The sequence below is a fragment of the Pinus tabuliformis genome, chromosome J (assembly GCF_031772625.1).
Source record: "Pinus tabuliformis cultivar Carrire ecotype Pingquan chromosome J, CPIR1, whole genome shotgun sequence".
In the NCBI taxonomy this organism is placed as follows: Eukaryota; Viridiplantae; Streptophyta; class Pinopsida; order Pinales; family Pinaceae; genus Pinus; species Pinus tabuliformis.
The window spans coordinates 1478448288-1478471376 of NC_142295.1; positions in this window are offsets into that span (position 1 = coordinate 1478448288).

The following is a 23089-nucleotide window of genomic DNA, read 5'->3' on the forward strand; positions in this document are numbered from 1 at the left end:
ACATAGATAGGCTCACGCGCCTTCGGCCTCGACCCGTTCAGGAGGTTAAGACAGCATCGGCTTCCCCTGTCATTGAATTAGCTCTATCTTCGGTCTCTCCCCCATAATAAAGAAACATTGAGGCTCACTCATGCACACATATGATCATGATAATTTATTGGTTATGCCCTCGGTTGCATTAGCTCATGTCCCTGGTACTCTCTTATTGAAGGATCGACAATTTGAGGAGTCTAATAAAAGGATTTACCAACCGTCTATTATGAGTCCCGGGACAAGCAAATAAGCCTTCTAATTAATCCCTTTCCGAGTACTCCCTATCCGAGGAAGGAAGTATGAATCCCGAGCAACCGAGCATGAAGCCTTTGACTGAATCTGAATCTCGGGCAAACGATTGAGAGTCTGATTCCCTCCCAACCGACTGCCTTATCTATTAACCGGAAACCCAGCACGATTAATTCCCAATTTAGTTGAGGCACGCCAGTTCGAATGAGGACCTAAGAAGCCAGTTGCCTTCCAACCAGCCAGCCGGAACCAGCCAGCCAAGAGACAAAACAGTTAGGCCAGCCCGGAGGCTCCATCCTTCACCCCCAAGTTAACAACTTGAAGTAGGGGATCGATCAGGCAACAGAGTTGAACTCCCATGAAAGCATGCTCGCCAGTTCGGGTCTTCCATTCCCTTCGAAAACTTTGGATGATCAGTTAGGCCTTCCTCCCTGCTCCCTGCTGAAGGATGGAGATTGAAGATAAGAGCTCCTTGGGCCCCCCACCATCCATTCACCCATTAGTCGAGATCATTATGCTTCCTCGAGCTTCAACTATAGGTAGGAAGGCGAACCTAAGGGAAGGGACTCTGCACCACCGGTTTAACTATCCCTCGGTCCAGCTAATGAAGGACCGGTTGAACAATCCAATGTTAGCAGGAGAGCTAGCAGAGCTGTTACCGGACCAGCGAGGAGATCAAAAAACTAGGGCACCGACTCCTTCATCCTTAACTCCCGGGGGTGAGGATGGAGAAGCTTATGGAGGGATGAACCAGCTGCCTACCATCCATTTTGATGATTTAACCTTCCTTCGTTCCATCCTGTAATCTTGATTTTCTGTTGGCTGGGAAATAGAGTTTAGTTCTTTCTTTCCAACCGGGGGTTCAGGGGCTTAACCAGCGAGATCTCCCCCAGCGAGGAGAGCAAACCATCTCTTACCAGGGGGTGTGGGTAGGCGAGGAAAGCAAACTTGATATCTTAACCAGCGAGATCAGAATAGGTAGTCTAGCGAACTGCCCACAATCGGAGAAGGGAAGGGCGCAAAGAAGGTAGGAAGAGGAGGAGATTATTTAGGAGATGAGCTAGCTTCCCGGAGGAGGAGATTCCCGGCCAGAAATAAGTCATGTGCCCTCCCAGAAGTTAACACGGGTCTGTCCATCCTTCCTAGTTGGATGTAGTTTTTTTATGGCTGGCAAAGAATCTAGATAGTTTAGCTCCATGACCAACGGCTATATAGTTTAGCTCCGAAGTACCTGCTCTCCGCGTAAAGGATTAGGGGTCCCCAGGCAATATCAACTATAGATAGGATGCATGGGGTTGGGTGGGCTCAGGCAGTAGGCTTCTCCCTCACTTAGGCTTCTCCCGGATCTGAACTCAACTACTATCCTGGGGCCACAACTTCCATACCGTAACCTAGAACTCCCACCCGGATATATTTGTTACCCCATCCTACAAGGAGGGGGTGAAGGGTGGAGCAATGGAGGAAGAGTAAGTCAATTCATATACTGGGGGTGTGGGCTAGCCTGGAGTTGGAGGCAAGAGGACGCGTAAGCATGGCTCGACCATCGCCCCCCACCCAATAAGCATCAAGGAAGCAGGCTCGACTGATAAGGAGAGGACCGGCAGGGGCTCGACCAACACCCCCCCACCCAATAAGTCAAATGAATTTCTCGATCCGCAAGAGGATGCCTAACTTTATCTCCTCGATCGTGGGTGAGGGCAAGGAGAACTTTATCTCTACTGTCCGGTGAAGTTCAGTTGAGTACTGTCCGACCGGGCAAGGGGTTTACTCCATGGCTGGCAGTGATGACCCCACGGAAGGAAGTAAGGATGGAAGGGTGCAGGATGAAACGGGGGTAATGAACTAGTTGGGGTGCGGGTAGGAGGAAGAGAAAGGTAGTGAACTCCCTCCCGGAAGGAAAGAAGCTCAACGAGGTCGGGATAGCGGCAAACGAACTTACCTTTATGACAGCCAAACAATTAGGCCAGCCACCCAGCCAAGAGAACAAAAGGGCAGTCTCGTTTCATCGAGTAGCTCCTCCCAGCTATCCTGTATTTTGAGTTAAGGTACAGGGTCCATTACTTTTACCTTTGCTACTGGCTGTGCTTCTATGGGGTCATTTACAGCAGGGGTTGAGTAAACAAGGTCAAGAACTAGCTTTGGAACTGGGAGTGGGTGCTTACTTTACTACTGCTTTACACGGAACCATAATTGGATTTGCATCACCCGTGATCGAATCCATACCCGGATAAAAGAGTAGCCCCAGGAACGGGAAAGGGTACAGGGTCAGGATTAGGCTCCACTTTGGCAAACCCAGAACCAGCCATCCTTCTATGCCTCTGCCATTGTTTGTTACTCCGTGGGATCTAATGATTCTAAGTCAAAACAAAAACTTCTTCTCTTGCTACTGGTAGATCTACTCCTACTACTAAGGGCTCTGGATCTCCTGCCTTTCTTCCTACTGCTTCTGGTTTCGGGTAAACTGCGCGATTGGAGTCCCTTTTGTCGAGTTGATTGAATATCATATCCCGGTGGTAGAGTTTCTTTCATCTCCTTTCCCTTCCCTTTTCCCGTAACCCTGGGAGCATGGAGTGATGGATGCCCAACCCATGACTTTATCTTAGAAGCAACACCAGACGGATGGTCCCGATAGATAGGGTCTCCCTTTAGCAGAGAGAGATCGTTGAACTGCCCCGGATTAGAGTCATTACAGCTCGAAATAAACTTTAGGCAGATATCGTCGCGTTGAACAACTGCCGGATAGCTTGATTATGGGCCATCAGAATTAAGCAACCTCCTTGGATGGGGACGGGCTTCAGAAATTGGATAGGATATGCCCAGACAACCAGGCAGGATATGCTTCGTTTATCACACTCGCTGAATTCATCTTAGGAGGTATGGCACTCTGACTATTTACCTTTACCCCCTTACCCTTTACTTACGTGTTTCCAACTAGGCACCCTTTTATACCCCAACCACCTATACTAGTTACCTACCTAATACTCACTTACCCAATTGATTTATGGATGCCCCCACACCGTGCCTTCCTTGCTTCAAGCAGGAATATGGGGTACAGCGCGCTTAAACCAGTATTACCTTTAGATACCAACCATTTACTTTCTTTTGGATAGATAGCCCTGTCGGTCCTTGGTACTGCCTCTTGAACTACTATTAGAAAAGAATAGATTGATCTGAGACATAGTCCCTTCTAACCCTTATACCCTGCCACCTATAGCTTCAGCCAAGAATAGGAGGGTAAGCACTAGGATCTTTACTCCCTCTACCTTGTTTCCACACAAACTAGTTACCCACCTGAAGAACTAGACCTGGTAGCCCTAGACCATGAAATGAATGAATGCACTTAGTGTAGTGAGTCGGGACTTCCTTACTTAATAACTTAACTACTCCCAGAACCCCTTTAGCGGAGATCCTTGGAACTTCAGCAGGCACGTCGTGAACTGCCAGATAGTGTTTCTCAACAGCCAGAACTTATGAGACATGGCATGGATCCACAATGTACTTTCTCGTGGCCATGACCTTGTATTGATAGCATGGATCCATAGTGTATCTATTCGTGGCCATGATCTAGCATTCTCTTACATGGATCCGTATTTTATTGGCGGCCATGCTTTGTACTCCTTTTTTGCGAGCATGGGTATGCCTACTGTTAGCGCTTGAAATTTCACCTCAGGCTGAGAAAGGCAAACCTCAAGGCAACATCAAACCATTTAGCCTCGTAGCTAGCCCTACGGGGCAGGAGAAGGCTCTCTCCGGTCTATCTCGTAAAATCTTCAATAGATGAGATGACCAATAGGGTAACACTGATTTTAGGCTAGTAAACTGATCAAAAAGGTTGATTTGGGGTTTTTAGGGTTTTTGGTGGAAAATTGAGGAGAGAGCAATTTTGGGTGCGGGGATTGGACACAGTTTCTGCAGGGGGTTCCTTGGGGCGAGGTAGGAGACAGTATTGATGCCTTTGATTGAGGTGGATGGTCAGGAATGAAAGGTGAAGAGCTAAAGAGAGCAAACAATAACTTTGAATTCTCTTTAGACAGTAGAAAACATTGAAATTAAACAAACTTAAAAGCAGAGCATGGCAAGCATGAATTCTTACTTTAACACTTCATTTGTTTAATGTGCAGAAGTAAAAGAAAGGAAATGAGTCACATAACAAGCTTACAAGTACATTGAGAAACACACCATCAACACACGAGTCCACAAGAATCCCAAAGAGGACTGCAAAACCCTGGTCTTCCTTAGCCAAAAATTGCAGAGATACAGTGAATAATACAATGATAGCTTCTCCCTCAAGAGTCCAACCTTCCAACCTCTGAAAATGACTAAGAAAAATCATAATATAGGCAAGCCAACCTCTTCCCTTGCCTCTAGGGGTCGAGCTCATCCTTCTAGGAGCTGTTTCAACTAATTCTAAACTGAGCACTAAAATCTAGGCAGTCAAAACAACTTGCCTCTATAAGCTAGGAAACCAATTCATTCATTTAATTTTCACCTATCTCATGAATGAATCTTCTAGAAGAGATACATAAGTGTAAAAGTGTCAAAAAATTACATTATTTACATCAAGGAGGATAACAATCCACTCCAAAAAGTCAAACATGGTCAAATCTGCGTTTTTCTGAGCTGTACAGTGAAATTTTGAGAAAATTGCCTGATAGGTCGCGCGCCTCTGCCTGACGGGTCGCGCGCCTTTGGGACCACATTTGGGGCACTTCCAGGTGGCCAAATTGAGCAAGAGTAGGCTTGTTGGAAAGGTATGTGAGTCTACTTTCCAACCCAACTGGAATTTCGGAATTTGGTGGTCATTTGCCCCTCCAAAATTGCAATCTCCCAAGACTGGTTTCTGCAACTCAAAAATGTGGCAGAAAGTCAATTTTTGCTTGTTTTTTGACTTTCTGGAGGCCCAAAACTTCATAAAATCTCAAGTCCATTGATGAGCATATGTAACTTCTCATGACAAATCTGGAAATGCTGAGTTTTTGCAAAATGGAGTTGCCATGATGTAGGGTCGCGCGGGGGGTGAGACCCGTTAATGGAGAAAACCTGTAAATTGCCTGAAAAAACCAAAATTTACCAAAAATGTTCAAAATTTCTTGGGATTTGTGCTGTGGCTGAGCTATTTAGTGCCTTGGTCCTTCAGTGAAGCCTTGGCCAAGATATGGAGGGGATCGGGCCTCTTTCTCCTTTTTTGTGCCTTGGCCAGCCGCCTTTGGGACATCTTCATCTTTGCCTTGCACACGTTCATTCTCGCCCAATAATGGTTCTTCATGTTCCGGAGTAGGCTCAACTTCTGGTGTTGACTCACGGTCATCACTTTGCTCATAGTCGATTTCGATTTCTGACATGGTTTCAAGAGCAAAGTGGCTGAAATGTACTGCTGTTTCTGCTTTGAAAACTGCTGATTAAAATGTTGTTTTAAGGGGACAAGGAGCACGAGGGAAATGTTAGGGGAGGGATACTTTAAAGGGAAAACGGGAATAATAATAAAACATGGAGTTTAGGGGAAGAATTATTGCATATACATCATTATACAATTTGATTTACAAGGATATTATGAGAGGTAGGGTTAGGGTTTTAATTTTTTGATTTCTTAGGGAAAAGGGGTAGGGTTTAGGGCTCTTAACAAATTTGGAAGGGAAATTTACATAGAATGACAAGGAATATGAAATGGGAGATGGGGAGAAAATGATAACAAGGGCATACCTTAAAACAACATATAAACCCAAGCCATTTTTACAACTTTAAACCAAAGCAAAGTGGAGCTTTTCATTTGCAAATGAAGGCCTTTGAGAATGCAATCATGATTTCCTTTAATCATGGCAAGCAAGAATTGTTTAAGATTGAGGGCCTACCTTACGAAGTTCGGCGATTTGTGGCTCCTTGGTGAATTTGTAGGCAGTTTTACAAAGAGGGCGCTGACGGGTCGCGCGCCTCTGACGGGTCGCACCCGTTATAATTTTACACTGGCGGAGGGCGCCTGACGGGTCGCGCGCCTCTGACGGGTCGCGCGCCTGGTCTGACGGGTCGCGCGCCTGTCAAGCTCACAAATTTCACTCAAACTCTCTTGCAATCAGTTGCTCTATCACTTGGATGCATAATGAGGCTTGATAGAGGGAAATAGAGCCTTTATAGCCTGGCTTTGAATAAATTTCATGTCACAACCCACTTTCTAATGTTTTTCCATGACACTTTTTAAACTTTGAATGTTGTTGTCTTTTTGGTTTCCTTTTGTCCTGAAATTGATTGATTTGATGTTTTTCCTTGATAATTTTTTACAGGGATAGCTTCTGAGGGGTCTTGGCAAGGGAGCCAGGGTTGTATGCTGTCCTTTGAATCATTTTGAATCTTTTACAATTTTTACAAAATTTTGAGAAATGACCTTGGCTTTAAAAACAGTGTTTTTAAATCCAAGGTGAAAATTAGCTGCACAAGATAGAATCTTTCGAAGAAACACTTTGAAAATCATCCCTCTGGCTTGCTGGGCACTTATTGACCTTCAGAGACATGACCTTGAAGACAAATTTGACCAAAAACCCTAGACCTAGAAATTTTGACCTCAAGACAAGACAAGTAACCTTGAAAAAGTTTAATGACTAAAACAAGCTGATCCAGCAGTGCCCAGAGGGGGACAAAGACACCAGTTCCTCCATTAGGGTTATGGCATGCCTAACGGAATGCAAGACACTGATGAGACACCTACTTATGCAAATGCAAAGAGCTTTGATCGCTAATGGAGGGCTACTAGACCGACTCTAACACCTACCTCGGGGATGATATATACATACTTGGTTGATGATTGATTGCAGGTACTCTCCAGCTCCTAGACCTCCAATTCATTTCCTTGCACTAGGAAGCGCAAGCCCCTCCAGGACCTTGCATTTCTTATTATTGTAAAGTGTTTCAGCCATCAGTTTCTCTTCTGACCTCACACTTTAGGGGGCATCTGTTATACCCTTATTTGCCTTCCTAGAGGTTCATTAGACACTTACTTTGTTTGCCATGTTGAAACACTTACTTTACTCCTTCCTTGAGCCTCAGTGTGAACACCATACCACCTTGCACTACTCTCTAGGGGTGATGGTATTTGTTACATGGATTTGTGTGAGTTTCAAGAGGATAAACTTGTTGAGTAGATCCACCACCTCTTTACTTGGGAACTCTAAAACACAACTCATGTTTACTATGTCCTAGGAGTCTACATTCATCCTCTTGCCTTCATCATTCATCTATATATTGAGGCCATTTCATTTCGAGATTAAGAAACATAGCCTTTAGAAGCAGATCCGAAGCGAGTATTTTAAAGGCAGTTGTACGCTTCTGCTCATCGGATGAGCTCCAGCGCTCCGGGACAGGCTTTCGAGAAAGCCCTCTCATTAGCAATCGAGCGTACTAACGTACCCTGACAGAACAGACCTGGATCTTCCTCTCCTCTCCCTTATGGTCGAGCACCTAAAGGTCCTTATTAGTCGAGTGTACTTACATACCCTTTGATGCCTCGAAAACCTTGCCCCTCCATCAGATGGCTACAGTTTGGCTCGAGGGGATCCACTCTTTGGCCTGCACTTTCCCTCTCCTTAACAGTCGAGTCTGCTACGTAACCTCATAGCCGAGCCGATCATGCTCGGGTGAGCAATGGGCTTGACCAACCCTCTTCAGTTAGTGCCCTTGTTTATGATAGCTAACCTTATTAAGACATTGGAATGCCACAAATAAAAGCTAGCCTATCATATCTTCTGAAAAGCCTATCATAAGACTTATACTGCCTAGAGAGAGAGTCTTGAAAGGCCTTTCCTTCAATGCCTATCAAAGCAAAGCACTGCCCAGAGATGTATTGACATGCCTATCCGTGTATGAAAAGCTCTTCTGAAAAGCCTATTCGTTCAAAACTCGGTATCCAAGCCTAGTATCAAAGCATAGTATCCCAGTTGAGTATCCCGGTAACCAAGAGCCAAGTCGAGTAGCGCAGTCCGAGTAACCAAGCCAAGTTGAGTCACTCCTGTTCTGTAGGGGGTAAGGGTCAAGGTGGGGAGGGTCGAAGTTTTCATAGTCGTTGGAGTAATCGTTGGAGTAGTCGTTGGAGTAGGAGGTCAAGCGTCGAGTAGTCGTTGAAGTTTCAAGGGTGCGGTCTAGGGTCTAGGTCGAGGGGTGTATCTAGGGTTGTGGTTCCGTTGAGGGTGGAGGTATTCTCTTTCTTTTTAAGTGGAATGATCCGTTTCAACGCTAGATAATAGTGCTGGGTCGATAGCCAGCATAGTGGTGGTTGGGACGGAGATCACCGCCCGCATAAACAAAGAATACTACTTAGGCCCAGCGAACACTTTGTTTCCATCTATCACACCCAAAGCCGATTCATGTCATAATCCGAATGAACCAACTCGATTCAGATACAGAATTTGAGTTAGGACCAGCCCACTATGCCCACTCTTCCCCGCCTGAGGGTTGATCTTTCTCTGTCTCTCGCTCCCTTTAGTGTCAGAGAAGAGTAAGGGGTCCAGCCCCAGAACAATTGAATCACTTCCGCTATGGGACCGGAAAGAGAATGTTTCGATGCGGGGAAATAGAGATATGGATGTCCCTTTTACCAAGTGGGAAGATTATAGTGGTTTGATAAAAGAAGAAAAACATCGGTCGACTTCACTTCTTTAACAACTATAATTCACGATTCACCTCGCTCAGCAGGCTCGACTGTTAAGGGTTATACTCGATCGATAGGGAGAGGAAGGAGTGCTTGCCCTAATCAAGTGGGGTTAGGAATACGAAGGATTACTCGACCATGCAGCCGTGCCAAGCCTTTTAGCAAGATCTCAAAGCCATGCCGGTCCGTTGGAGTGAAGATCTTAACTGGGCTCTAGCTTCATCTAAAACTTCTCTCCCTTGGCAGAGAGCAGGCTTCCCTCCGAGATTGGCCATTTGACCGTGGCGGAGGTTCACCTTTTTACAGCCTAACGAAGTGCCTCGAGCCCCACCTTCTTGTAGCAAGCAAGAAAAAGCATAATGACATATATAATAGATCTCATTCATGTACTTTTGGCACAGCCACAAAAAGACTTATATCCGTGAGGTGCTCCTTCTAGTTGAAGCGCTACTACAAGCCTTATCTATTATGGTTGAAGCGTAGCCTTATCTAAGGTGAGTAAGGAATGAATGGTAAGGAACGAAGTAGCTTGTCCACATCGGGCAAGGTGCGAAGCCGCTTGCTCGACCAAAGAGAGAGCAAGGGCCACTTCGTGGATGAGGTTATCTCTCTCTTTATTAAAGGTGTTCTGGTTGAAGCGTAGCCGATAAGGTGTGGTAATGGTAAGGTAATGGTAAGGTGAGGTGGTTAGGTAAGGTTGCTGAAGCCTGCCTCCTAAGAGGAGCCTGCCTTCGTGTTGGGTTCGGGGGTACTATCTAGCTAATGTTGCGGGGAATTTATGCGAGTAAATCAAATAAGTAACTAATATCTTGTATGTTCAACTAGTGTGTGTATTATATCGTAAGTAAGAGGGTACATTGGGCGGGTATTGGTGTGAGGAGGACTAAAAGCGAAATGGTAATGGTGTGTGGTTTCCTTGCCCTCTTGCCTGTTAACCAAGTGAAAGTGTTGGTTCCTAGCTGTGTGACCTTTGAAAGCTGTTCAGGTGAGACATTCTAGGTGTCGGAGTAAGGTCCGTCTATTCTAGATTGTCGGGTGAGGTGTTCAGGATTGTAGGGTGAGGCAGGAGTGTTGGGTTTCGGGAGGTAAGTAACTAAAATCATCCTTCTCGGGTTGTACAGGGATGTAGCTCAATAAAGAAACTGTGTCTGGCCATCACGGTTCCTTCCATCCTGCCCCCAATGCTCAGTAAATACTCAAAAGAAAGGGAGGGGATAAAGAGTGATTGAATGCAGGGAAACATGCAGACAGGAATGAAATGAAGTGGGCTAAGGCCGGATGAAAGGGGGGAAGGAAGATAATGATAGGGAGGTGATGGTTCCTAAAGTCAGATTTGGCAGGGGATTATTAACACAACTGATGGATGGCAACGAGGGAGCCGAAGAGTTCAGAAGGAGATAACATTTCTACTACCGAGGGTGAATGAAGGATCGAGGGAGCCGAACAAGGTTTTCAGACTGAATGATAGCCATACGTATAGTTGAGAGGGAGACTGGTTGGAAGCTGTTGTCTTCACTCTCCTCCCGTTACGACTCGAACATGGGCCACCAGACCGGAAAGCAAGGAAGAACTAGCCCCCCCTACCAGATGAGTCACTTATAAGTGAATAAAGAGAAAATAGAACTCCATAGCATACTATTTTCACAGGGTGAAAAAACGACTGAATGAAATGGGTGAAAATAGTACAGGATCTTTATAAGGCTTTGTTAGGATGCGCAAGCAGGCTCGACCATAAGCCCCCCCACCTAATAAGTAAATTGAACCGGTAGGATGCGTAAGCATGTTCGACTGTTAAGGCCTCCATCGGCTCGACCAACGCCCCCCCACCCAATAAGTCAAATGAATTTATTGCTTGCTTGACGTTAGGAAAGAAAGCCCCTACCAGTCCTTGCCCGATGCGGACAAGTGACTACGTCCCTTCAAATTACGCGGGGCATACAAGGCCTGAGATGGACGGTAGAAAATATCTCCAGGTCGGTCGAGATTTCAAGGCCAAAGCAGAGTGTCTTATATATGTAATTACGCTTTAAGGCTCAACCATCCGTACGGGGAGAATAAAGATTAGTTCGTGTCTCCTTGACTATCAGGTAAGACCCCAATGACCCCAAACAGATATTGCTGCTCGGCGAAGGCAGAATGACATATCTCGAATGACGTAATTACGTATATAATGAATGACTGGAAGAAAAGCATAATTTCATTACGCTTTCTCTGCAGAAAATGCTGCTATGGGCATATGTCATTATGTGATCGGTTCATTCATTATATATGTAATTTCTGACATGTCTCAATAGCCCAAATCCCACCATCAAACCTGAGATTGGAGGTCTAATTTGGAGTTCCTACGCTCTTCACTCCAATGGAGACTTTATTCAGGCTTTTTGATTCTCTGCTGGACATCCATCCCCAACACCCCTGGCTGGACCACCATCCTAGCATGCACCAACAGCTCACTTTCTTTTAGTAAAACATAACCCCCCTTATTGGAGTAGTTATGGGAATATGACAAATCAGCTCTCATCGGAGTATGAACAAATCTTTAGTTAAAGCTTGTCGGAGTATGAGTCAATCTAGAAATCATCTCTATCGGGGTTTGAGTAAGATTCAAATATACCTTTCAATCTTGTTGGAGCTTCTACTAAGGAGGAAAAGAGGCCTATTTTTCCTAACTAATCTTGTCGGAGCTTCTTCACTTGGATCTACTGGATATGCACCTTATCTTTCTCAAGACCATATCTCTTGGGCCACTACCTCGAATTAGATCTACCCATATGCCACCTTTTCTTTAGAATTTAGGCTTTTCACCCACCAGCAGCCTACCTTGCAGACAACATAATCTGTAGTACCCTCGACTGAAACTGGTAAGCAGCATAAGAAACCACCATAAAGTGACACATTCTATTTCTCTCTACGGGTCCACCCGGCATCCAACATAATGATGGGAATCACTGTGCTATGTGAATTGAGATCAACCCTCTTGCTTTGGCCGGTACCGAAGAAATTCACGCTATGTTGTATAAAAACAAACGTATATAAATCTACGCTGTGTGGTGTGTCAATATTCCATATAAGCCGCTGTATCTGTCGTTGTAGCTGCCGCTGTTTCCGTATCCGTCGTTGTTTCCATTCGTTGTAGCTGTAGTTGCTGTATCTGTAGTTGCCGTAGTTGCTGTATATGTATATGTTGTAGCTGCCGTAGCTGTTGTCATTCGTAGTAGCTGGCGTAGTTGTTGTATCCGTAGTTGCTGTAGTGGCTGTATTTGTTGCCGTAGCCTGCTCCCCCAACAAAGGCTGTATTCCGTCCGTTGTACTGCCAACCCCTGGGTGCTGACTATAAAGAATCACTATCATCGATCACTGTAGGCCCCGCTCTGCCAATGTGGGAAATCAATAACTAACCGGTGCTACTTCGCTATCGCTGACTGTCAATCGTTTACATAGAAAATGGCACGAACACCTTACAGGGACGTGGATTGAAAACGGGTAAAACGCACTAAGAACCGACTCCTTCCTGTGTATGTATCGAACTGTTAACGGTGGATAATCTATGAAAGTTCCCGCACCAAGAACCACTACCTCCTGGGCATGGGCGAGAACAGGTTATGTATAACTCCTTCCTGGACACGTACAACTGGGTATCGGAACTGACTGGGAATCGACTGTTGGATCAGCTCTTGGCATGGAATACCAGCATCTAATGAATCAACACCAGGCAATCATAGGTAACCTATCTGAAAGGGGCGAGGGGGTGAGGGGGTGAGGATACGAACCCGCTTGCAAAATAGTAGTAGTGAGAGGGTATAGTTCATAAAGAATCAAATCCATTTCATTGTTCCGATGAGTCATTGGCCATCTGACCGCCTAAAGAAGCGTTTTTATGGCTTAAACCCAGCAACTGAGAAGGTTTCCCAAATTCTGTTCCAATCTAAGTTGTTCTTGGCTGTGCCAAAGTAGGCAGCGTGAGCGATCAAGCAGCGATCCCTTTCCCTTTCTTTCCACAACTACTCCTTTTCCATTCAACCTTTTTTTTCTAGAGCTAACCTTTTCCAGATTCCATATCCATTCCACCAGAAGAGCTAACCATCATTTCCAGAGCTAACCTGAAGGCATAAGCAATCTGCCGTATCAAACCAGAATCAGAAGCAATCCGGGAGCTCACCTACAACAACTACTTTCATCTCCAACCAGCAACCAGATCAACGCCACTCACTTGATCAAAGGCCATCTGAAACCCTACGACTAGATCCAAGCAAGCAACCAGAGAGAAGTAGGCAAGCAGTAGGAGATCAGAGGACGTAGGCAAGCGGTATTATCGGGCCTAGCTGTTCCTGGCGGGCGATATTCTCGTTCGTGGGGCATACGACGTGGGCGGTATCGATCCAACCCGAACTAACCAGAAGCGCTATCCGCCGGGGATCAGACCCCATTTCCACAGATCGAACCATTCCCAGAGCTCACTATTATTTCCATAAGCAATCTGGGAGCTCACCTACGACTAATTCCAGATCCAAGAACAACCAACCCCCAAACTAACCAACCAACGACTCACTAGGGGTATGCATCATATAATAAAGCGATGCTCCTCATATATATTCAATGGCATTATAACTGCCCTGCTGAAGAAGCATGAGCCAGCTTCATAACATTGACAATCTCGAAATTCCGTATTGACCGAGTTTTTCCCTAGAATCTGCTGTTGGTTCTATCGAGTTATTGCGGGCACCCAGATGAAGCTTTACCCTACCTTCTTATGATCCTTGGTACCACATATTCACTTATGGTTTGGCCGAGCCTTGATCATATAAGAAACAAATCATCTGTAATAAGCTCTTTTATCCACTAAATAATTATATCGCCTATGTTGGCTAAATTTCATTCAACCTTCAAGGCAGGACAGAGCTTCCAGTCTCGAGTCTGAACGTCAAAGAGATCCCCAGCCTTGGACTTTCTTTCAGCTACGATGACTAAGGAGGCATCCGGAAGAAGGTGAGTTATTTTGTAAAGAATGACTTTGCGAGTCACTTCCTTCTCCTTATTATTGATGAAGGGCCCCACTACCAGATGAAAAAATTCCACCCGTGGGTCTTGAGAAGGCGTTAAAGCGTCCACCATAGAAGTAGCAGGTTTAGCATAACCATATTGGGAATTTGCATGGCTGTTTGCTAGAGTCGTAGGTCAGGAGGATACTGCACAGGTGCCTAGGTATGTTCTGCATGTTATATACTACTCTCTGCATAAGGGCACTGTATTCGACTGGGGAGAACTCATATCAAATGAGCTCTCTCATCAGCTGTCAAACTTCCAAAAGACGAAGAGGATCTTTATGGCATCTTATCTCATATATGCTTTGATTTCGTGTAACACGTTTTCAAATCTTAGTCCAAAAGCAGATGTCGATATGAATGAGTTACAGGACACAGATATGGCTCCCAAAAGACAGCGCAAGCAGAAAGAAATAGTGAAAGAGGCCAGCCTAGAGAGATAAATGTCAGTAGAACCGGAAGCTTAGGAAGTCACTGGGCCATTTTATGGATATAAAAAATGCAAGATAGACCTGGACTTTTTTCTGCAATGGGGTGAAATTGACCAAATGTGTCAGGGAGGACAAATATCCAGAGCTCCCACTGCAACCGGGTGAGAAGAATCCTGATGCCGGGGTATATCAGACTATCAGAAGGTCCTGTCTCCACAAAGTAGCAGCCAGACCAGCTCTTATGCCTTGCGCCGAGATTCTCTCCTGGCTTATTAGTCACGCTAATGTAGAAAACAGGCTAATCAAGGACGAAAACGGAAAGGCCATCGCATCCTTTCAGCCATCAAGTTTGGAACTGTACTACAAGTTCCCGAAGCCTGAAACCAGTCTAACCGATGGCCGGGTTCTGCAATTTGCTCACAACATAAATTCTCATGAAATGAGAAAAGGATGGTGGATAACCGGGAAAGCGTTCAGGTCACGACGGAAGGGCATGTATCCAACCATCAACCAACCTCAGGATGCCCTACAGGTTTGCAGTGGCCCTGATCAGTAGGCTATATGGTGAAGAAGATGTGAGTCAATTCAAGGAAGCCTGGATCCCTCTGCTATACCAAGTGTCAAAAGTTGAATTTGAAACTGGTCTTCCATTCTGTCCACAACATTGAGGGACGCTGTTTCCAAAGCCAAATACCACATCCCCCCAACATGCTATATGTCTTCATATTTCTTAGATGTGGTATGCGCTGCTAACAGTTTTGCGAGAATGGGATGGCAGTGGCAGCCTAGCGAGAAGCCAATTCACGTCTAATGTCAAATTTTGTGGGAGTATAAATACAATTCTGATTACACGAGAATATGTTAACACTTCATGGCTTCTATGTACACTTTCATTTTCTACAAGCCTGCTCAATGCATGACTGAGAAGGCTATGCAACTGATAAGCACGATAGGGGACTGGTATGTAACAGAAAATGACACCTATATCAGGGTATTTGGAGCTACTAAAGCCCCACATCTGTTACCCAAATTGATCCCAGATAAATTGGCCATCTAGGAGGTGGCATACCAAACTTTATTGCACGGAGTCAGAGCCTCTCTGGCCAGGGATAAGAAGGCCCCATGGCCCGCTTTGCCTTTGTACATAGGTTATTATGTATTTTATTATTAAAAATAAAGTGAGTTGAAAAGAAATAATATACATCCTTGTGTCTTGAGAATTAATTTTAATAATTTAAGAGTATAAAATAATTTAAATTATAAATTGAATAAAGTTGTGTTTCCTATCAATCTAAATTGTAAATGGAATAAAGTTGTGTATTTTATTATTAAATATAAAGTTAGTTGAAAAGAAATAATATACATCCTTGTGTCTTCAGAATTAATTTTAATAATTTAAGAGTATAAAATAATCTAAATCATAAATTGAATAAAGTTGTGTTTAATAAAGTTGTGTTTCCTATCAATCTAAATTGTAAATGGAATAAAGTTGTGTATTTTATTATTAAAAGTAAAGTTAGTTGAAAAGAAATAATATACATCCTTGTGTCTTCAAAATTAATTTTAATAATTTAAGAGTATAAAATAATCTAAATTATAAATTGAATAAAGTTGTGTTTCCTATCAATCTAAATTGTAAATGGAATAAAGTTGTGTATTTTATTATTAAAAATAAAGTTAGTTGAAAAGAAATAATATAAATCCTTGTGCCTTCAGAATTAATTTTAATAATTTAAGAGTATAAAATAATCTAAATTATAAATTGAATAAAGTTGTGTTTAATAAAGTTGTGTTTCCTATCAATCTAAATTGTAAATGGAATAAAGTTGTGTATTTTATTATTAAAAATAAAGTTAGTTGAAAAGAAATAATATACATCCTTGTGTCTTCAGAATTAATTTTAATAATTTAAGAGTATAAAATAATCTAAATTATAAATTGAATAAAGTTGTGTTTCCTATCATTAAGAATAAAGTAAGTTTAAAAGAAATAGTATTCATGTGTGTGTCTCACAAATTTTATATTTTTTGAATTAATTCAATAAACCAATTTTGTTATAGAAATGTGAAACATTGGTCTAAATATTTGTAATAGTCATTCTGTTTTTATATTAATATAGTTGGAAAAGTAATTTTGATTTATTATATTAATATTGATAAATTATTTTTTATTTTTTATTTTTTTTTCTACTGAATTTTTATTAAAAGTTAAAATTATAATATTTTATTATTTATTAATTATAAATTATAAGTTTTTAATTTTAACTATTTTTCAATTATTTAATATTATAAATAAGATAATTATTTTTTATAATATTTAAATTATTTTTATAATCAGTGTAGATTTATCTCCAAATATTAAGAGTTTAAAAAGATCAAATCCCTCAAATTTACAGTTATAAAAATTTCATCCCTCTCTACACTTAATAAATAGGAAATTAACATGAATCTATTATTTTAAACAATTTTATTTTACTTTTATTTTTTATGTAATTTGATCAAGTCATATATATATATATAAATTTAATTTAATTTTTTTAATTAATTTGCGTGAGTTAAAACGTTAAGATAATGTCCTGAAATCTTGGAAACAAGGCAACCCATATTTACCCCCGATCGGGGTGAGAGACTAGGATATGACGTGTGAACAGATCATGAAGAGGAAAGGTTGGCAATGCCGGCCACCAAACATTCCCATAATAAAACAAGACGCGAGGGTAGCATGCAGGCAGGATAGCATCCCGAGGAATAGAGGTGACAGGGGAATGGGGGAAGAAACAGCAAGAATCGACGGCGGAAGAATGATGGAATGTGGTACAGGTGGGAGGCGGCTAATAAGGGTGGCGAGGGGAGTAAGGGAGATCATTATGCAGCGAAGGAGGAAGACGGCAGGAAAGCAACGCGAACTGGTTTCATTTGAGGCGAAGCAAAGGTCCGGGTACATTTTCGCAAAGCCAAATCTTGTAATTTTTTTAATCGTAGGTATTCAGATGGAAGAGGGGGGCGAGCTAGGAGTAGCAGAGAGAGGGAGAAATATGCAAGAGGTGGCAATATCCCTTGTAGCTCGCAGTAAGGAGGCAGAGGGTGGCAAGATGAAAAATTCAAAGGAAGGGCACAACATGGAAAGGAACCGTGGAAACCAGGGTAAAGACCTGCTAGGATTCTGCAAGTGCTGCGCTTAGGGACATCCCGAGGAGGATAAAGAAGCAATCTGGGAGGTAGAGAAGACTACAGAGAGTAATCACTTGTCAGGGCCAAGGGGAGGAAAGCCTGGGACTAGACAGACCACTGGGAGAACTTGGAGTGGGGAGGGCAAATTTTGGGAAAAGGGAAATCAGGAAACGGGAACAAAAGCAATTGCAGAGAATCTAACCTTTGTTGTTGGCCATGATAGTAAAATGGCGCACCCTGGACGAGGTAGGGGGTGTGGTGGAAGAGGCCAGCCTAACTAGCCTGGTCGCAATAACCCATCAACCTCAACGCCTGCCCCTTAAAGACGTAGTCGGAAAACCATGAGGAAAACTGTTCAAGAGGCTGAAAAGGCATACAGAGAAGGCACTGATGAGGATATCCGCAAGCTCACTCAGGAACTGGAAGAAAATGTAATGGAAGAAGATTTAGAGCCTGAAATGGAAGAATGGGGGGACCTCGTTCCAGATCCAGGTAACATCAGGGGACAAATGACATTATACAAACAGGCCTTGCACGTTTATTGGGTGCTGAAGTGCTTACTTGCCAAGGCACTGGAGCAAGTTGCAGGAGAAATGGCGAAGTTGGCCCAGGGCATGCCTAATATGAAGAAGAAAATGAAGAACCTTTAAATCACAATGATTATGTAGGATAGTAAATTGGACGAAATCCAGCAACAGCTGAAGCAGCTTATTCCAGCAAAAATGGAAGCGGCAGTACCACCCGAGATTGTGGAAGAATGGTATTTTAGTTCTTGCAGTTGTTTATCATGTTTGTTTTCTAGGTATAGTATTCCATTGTCTTGTTTGTTTTCATGACTATCAAGCATATGCTTAGCATTTTTTGTTGCGAAGCTTATTTAGCGTGGATTGATAGACTCATTCATTTTTGCTACTGGATGGCTTATATTAATTTGAGTTGGCCAACAGACCCGATCTCCCATCTGGGCGGGTTGAGGGCACCAAAACGATGTATATGGCTTAACCTGGTTTTATGTGAATAGAAAAGGAAATGTACTACCGTAGCTTACAAAAAAAAAAGGCAACCCATATTTAAATCCCCCCTAAAATGACCCCATTTACTGCAAGGAGGAAATAAAAGGTACATATATAAAAGAATAATTAGATTCATGAGGCTTAAAACAATGGATGATAGGTGTTTTGTTAAAGCAATGCATGAACTTTTTCAATTATCAAAGAAAAAGTTTTATATGGTTTTTTCATATTAGATTAATAATTAATGTTTGTTTTATTGGTCTTGGTAGTTATTTCAAACAATTATATTTTTTGGAAATAAATATAACGAAAACTAACTTACATATTAGCTAACTAACCATTTATTTATATAATTATAATTAGAGAAATAGACCTATTAATAACTAATTGATTCATACTCTTGATTATTAAATACAAACTTTACCTTTATTCAAACTTTGGTAATAATTTTAACAAAAGAAAAATATTTTTCCTGTCCCTTTCCCTCAGTCCAGTAAGATTGGCCAGTTAAATTTAGTCGTTGGAAGATCTGCTCTCCCTATTTAACATGCAACCATGATCTGATTCTTCAATACAGTTGTTGGTTTGAAAGGCGTCGACAAAAGTATTATAATGTGATCTCCGCCGAAGAAATCTTCTCAAAAACTAGATATGTGTTTTGTTAAGGCACTCCCTCTTAAAAAGATCACATGTGCAAATCCAGATGTGAGTAAGAGTTGGTATGGGTTAGGCTGGATGTGATCCCCTAGTTATTTCGATAACTTGAATGCCCATAGTCCAACCCATTTGCATACAAACTAGCAAACCCAAAAATAATATTAAAAAGTAATTAAACCATTGTAAATTTAATATAAATTAGTTTAATTATTATATTATTTTAATATATATTTTGAAATTGTAAATATGTATTTATTTATTTTTTTATTAGTAATTTTTTTAATATTATTTACATGTTAAAAAACATTTTTCTATTAGATGCTTTTTGGGATATAAATTAAGTAGTAATTTAAGTCTTTTAAACTTTGGTTTTTTTAAAGTCATATTTCCCATCTAATTTTGTCCTAAATTGGTTAGAAATTTGTTGGAATTTATCCATTCAAAAATACGTTTTATAAACAAAAAACAAAAAAGCAAAAAAAACAAAAAAAAAACACATTATCTTACCAAAAATTATATTATTGGATTTTAGGAAAAAATGCTAAAATGTAAACAATTTGAAGATGCCATAAATAATTTAATAACATTTCATTTATGGAAATAGTAAAAAACACTTTTCATACTCAATATTTTTTGGGATATAAATTAAAAAGTAATTTAACTCTTTATGTTTTGGTCTTTATTTTCGATTTAATTTAGCCCCAAATCTCATACGAATTTGTTGGAATTTATGCACTCAAAAACACATTTTAAACAACAAAAAAATCATAACCTTAAGAAAAATCATATTACTAGATTTTAAGGAAAAAAACAAAACTAAAACAATTAGAATGTACCATAAATTAAATTTAGTAACATCAAATATTAATACAAACCTTCGTCTTTATTGGCAATATAGCAGACAAAATCTCATACCCACCTGAAATGGGGTCTATTCTGACCAATACCACTATAACATCGAGGTGCTACCACTATAGCCTCTAGACGGGGTCAATAATACACAACCACTAGTAAGAAACTAGGGATTTGAATATGAAACCTTGTAGTCACATTTACTAATTGATAGGAAATATTGATTCACCCCCTAGTATTTCCAACAATTGGTATCAGAGTTGGTTCCTTCAGTAGTAACTTAACAGCGAGAAGGAAAATCTTAGAGTGGAGAGATGGGAAAATCAAAGAAGCAAGCCACCAACCGTTCAAATGAAGTTCCAGGTATTAGAATAATTTCAGATCCTGTTATTGTTGAAAACAGGAAGGAAGCTCCAGAAGAAGAAGATGAAGAGATGAGCGAGATCAAATTTCAAAACAAAATTATCAGAGTTATAAAGGAATTTAAGAGTGAAAAAAATGTCAAATTTCTGGAAGAAAAATTAAAGATAGCAAAAGAACATCCTAGAAGCCTTAATAAGAAGAATGAAGAATCAAAGAAAATAATCATCAACCTTAAATTGCAGTTGGAAGAATCCAAAAAAGTTAAAGAGTCGAAATGGAAGAACATGGAGAAAGAAAATTGCACACTCAAGGAAGAAGTGTCTCTATTGAAAATCCAAGTGCGAGAAGCATAAAGGAAAGAGAACGACCTGTCAAGACAACTAAAAGAAATTGGTCAAAGGTATGTATCTAATGTTGATCAAAATAAAAAGGAACTAGATATAGTTGTTGTAGAATAGACAGGCTAAGGAAGGAAAATGGAAGGCAGAAGGAACAGATACAAGTTCTCATCGCAGAAGCAAAAAAGGTCACTCTTCTAAAGCTTCAAATAGAATAAGAAAAAAGAAGAAGACAGATGTTCAAAAATCGGTTTCAAGAAGACCTTGCTCAAAAGCAAGAAGAACTTGACAAAGCTCTTAATGAAATCAAGAAGTTCAAGGATCGACAAAAAGAATACTTGCAGGTTATTGACAGGAAAGATAAAAAATTGGCTCAGTTGAAGATGAAGGTAGAAGAAGCAGTTAAAGCTCCATGTGATGAAGGCACAAACTCCAAGACTTTGCAAAGTCAGAGTAAGGAAAAGATTTATCAAATTGAAGGACTGAAGAAGAATGTTGCGACTCCAAATAATGATGCTAAAGAAGTCAAGGATAAAGGACAACAAAAGGCTACACCACCGCCTCCGAGGAAGAATGAATACAAAAGACCATCGAGACAAGATAACTCATTAAGGTATGTTAATTTGTTTAATGGTTATTGATTTTTATTTACTAACTTTGGACATATGACTAGGAATTGTAAAGATCATGATAGGTACAATTATCAAGGGCATTATCAAAAGCCTAGAAGCAAGTTTATAGGATCACAAGGTAAGTTCCACGATGAATTTTACAATAGGAAGTATATGTCATCTGCTCCATTATCCAGGCCCATCATTGAATGTTACAAATGCCATAATTATGGGCACATAGCTCGTGATTGTAGGTATAAAATGGAATCTTCCATTAATGTCAACCCTAACATTAAATGTTACAAATGCAATAACTATGGGCCCATAGATCAAGATTGCAGGTAGAAGATGGAATATTCCGTGAATGATAACCCTAACATTAAGGTTTGGAGAAGAAAACATGTGCAAGAATATCAAGCAGATAAGAAAGTCTCAACAATTATGCTTTAAGGATTCGTAAGGAAAAAAAAGTCATGATGAATCAACAAGTACATTGGAGGATGACAAGGTTCAAGAAGATCAAACAGAAGAGTTGGGTGATACATTTTTTGAAAAAAAATTGCTTGTTAACTCTCTGAATTTTGAAGAGGGGGGATCTATGTAGTAGTATTTGCACATTTTGAAGATCTATCTATTGACAAATATGCAGGATTATGGGCAAAATAACAACTTCAAGTCAAACATGTCAAGTTCATGAGATTATAACAAGTTTAAGGGGAGAAGAACAATTAAAGGAATACAGGTACACAGTGATCATCATCTCTTTTTAAATTGACAAATCATTAGAAGAAGTCAAGGAGTCATCATCTTTAAGAGCATGATGAATAACAGGTTAGCAGTGCATAATTGTAGAAGATCATGGCAAGTTGTAAAAGGCAAAAATTTAGCAATGGTAATCCATATGAAGCATAGCATGACACAAGGAGAGAGGTCGTTGCAAAAAACATTTCGAATATTGACAAGTACTTTGTAGGAGAAGGTACTTTGTAAGTGGGAGCACATGTTTACAGGTCCACATTGATCTCTTCCAATTTGGCAAGACAAGAGGAAGCAAAGGCAGGTTACAAGTCCACAAGAAGTAGGCAGATTGTGAGGGGGAGTCACCCTTTGCCATTGATGTCAAAGGGGGAGAGAAATCAGGGGAAGAAGATCGAGGCATGAAGTTAAGGGAAGTTGTACTTCCAGAAGAAGTACGTATATTTCCATCAATGACAAAGGGGGAGATTATTGAATGGTGTTGTCATTGATGTCAACCTTGGCATTTGACTTGGACTAAAACACCTATCATTCATGTCAAACGATTAATGAATGCTTTTATATTTTTATGAATTACATTAGGTTGGAAGCTCCACTGAAGGATGGCTAGAAACCCTAACTCTAGGGTTTGGGTGTCCTAATTGGCGGACATAACCCATACTTTTTGGTGATTTTTTAAGAAGAAAATCATTTATTTTGTCTCAGATATCCTTGCTAATGGATTCTCCTCGTCAAGACGTTTCCAATGGTATGTGGCACATCCCGAGAGGCCTCCTGGTTTAAGAAATATTTGTGTTTGAAGTTGAAAACCTCATTCAATAGATTAAAAACCCATAAGGTGGCGATGTGGTAGCATCTCCTTAATTATGCCAAAAGTCCATATTACAAGGCCATCCACTATAGATTAAAATAATTATTCCTATAAATAAAAACCACTCATAA